Below are 1,951 nucleotides of genomic sequence, written 5' to 3' on the forward strand. Positions count from 1 at the left end.
TCACACCCCAAAGACTTCTTATGGTGCCAGTAAACTTCCCGTTAGAATCAGGCTCTATCTTGAGATCTTGGTATCTGCACAAGTCTTATGATGAAGCCTAGGTTAGCATTTTTCTTTACAATTCTAGCAGTCCTGTTCCATCACTGTTGTTGTAATCAGTCTTCTGCAATTGGTGGCCTTGGTTTTTGCACAGATGCTAGGACAAGTGGTCGGCAAGCCGCAACTCGCGAGCCACATGCGGCTCTTTACACTTTTTTTTTTTTTTTTTTGGTTTTTGGGCCACACCCGGCGGTGCTCAGGGTCACTCCTGGCTGTCTGCTCTGAAATAGCTGCTGGCAGGCACGGGGGACCATATGGGACACCGGGATTGGAACCAACCACCTTTGGTCCTGCATCAGTTGCTTGCAAGGCAAACGCCGCTGTGCTATCTCTCCGGCCCGGATCTTTACACTTTTTAACCCAGCTCTTCTGTGTGCTGTGCAGCCACTCCAGAAGTCAGGACTCTGTTCCTAGTCTCTGTCGGTGTGCGCCCTGTGTGCAGCCCAGGCGGCTGGCTCCATGCAGCTCCAGTTGGGTCATGTAGTATGGGTGTGTGTTGAGGCAGCATCCTCTCTTTGTCTGCTGCCCTCAGAAGACTGCGCTTCCTAAATCAGCAGCGTGTCATCCGGTAGGTGTAGCAATGGCTTGGCCTGCCTGCCTCTGGGTACTCAATTTCTGTCACAGAAAAAGGAAGGGTTGGGGGGGGAATGGAGGGGATAAATATGAACTATATACCTATTTTAAAAAAGTACTTTTAAATATAAGAGAAGCTTTTCTCAAGATGTTTCAGGAGTTCAGAAACAGCAAAGTGACATTGGCCTTTGTTAAAAAACCTCTGGATGTCACTGTAACGGAATTAAATTTCTCTCCCTTTAATATCGGCATTGGCAACTTTGAAATGCATTTCCTGGACTTAAAAAACAAAGAGGGGCCGGAGCTATAGAAAAGCGGGTAGGGCGTTTGCCTTGCATGTGCTCAACCTGAGTTCCGTCACCGGCATCCCACATGGCCCCCTGAACATGCCAGAAAGGCGTCTTGAGCAAAGCTAGGAATAGCCCCTGAGCATTGCCGGATGTGGTTAAAAAAAAAAAAGACAAAAAAAAATAAGAAAAACAAAGAACTGTGGAGCTCGAAATTTGAACGTCTTTGTGCTAATTTAGAAAGATTGGAGAAACACAAATGTGAACTTAGTTCACAGCACAAGCGGTCTGCTTTGAAAGACCTGGAGAAGGAAAATATGTTGATTTTTAACACCTAGAATAGTATTCCTGACTCATATAATCAACTAAAAAAGCTAGAATTTGCTGTTCTTTCCTTGTTCGGGTCTACATATTTATGCGAACAATCATTTTCAAGCATGAATCTTATCAAGAGTAAATTGAGAAATCGTCTCATTGATGAGAACCTGGAATCATGCCTAAAATTAAAAACAACATACAAACCTGACTTACTCAAACTATCCAAGGAAATGCAAGGCCAATGTTCACATTAGTGTTTGTGACTTTGTCAGCCATTGTCAGGATGTAATTTTCTCTACATTGTAAAGCAAATTTTACGGAATTTAACATTATCGATAAATAATCTCGTTCTAAAGTTTTTGTTTTATTAGTTGTGTTATTTGTATCCTCCTGACCTATAGATACTTGCATGCAGAATATTCTCTGAAACTAAAAACAGTGTACCATTCTATGTATTTTTGGTTTTAAAAATGTGGCTCTCCGCTGCCAGGTGTGACCCAAAAACCCACCCCCCCCCCAATAGACAAAAATGTAAAAAATGCAAAATTTTAACAGAGAATGAACAAAATGCAATGTCTTAAAAAATAGAAAAACTACCTATATAAAAGGAATAAAGAACATAGAGCCAACAGCAAATAGGAGCATTAGATCATAATACTAAAGAAGTCAATCAC

This window comes from Suncus etruscus, chromosome 9 (assembly GCF_024139225.1).
Source record: "Suncus etruscus isolate mSunEtr1 chromosome 9, mSunEtr1.pri.cur, whole genome shotgun sequence".
Classification (NCBI taxonomy): domain Eukaryota; kingdom Metazoa; phylum Chordata; class Mammalia; order Eulipotyphla; family Soricidae; genus Suncus; species Suncus etruscus.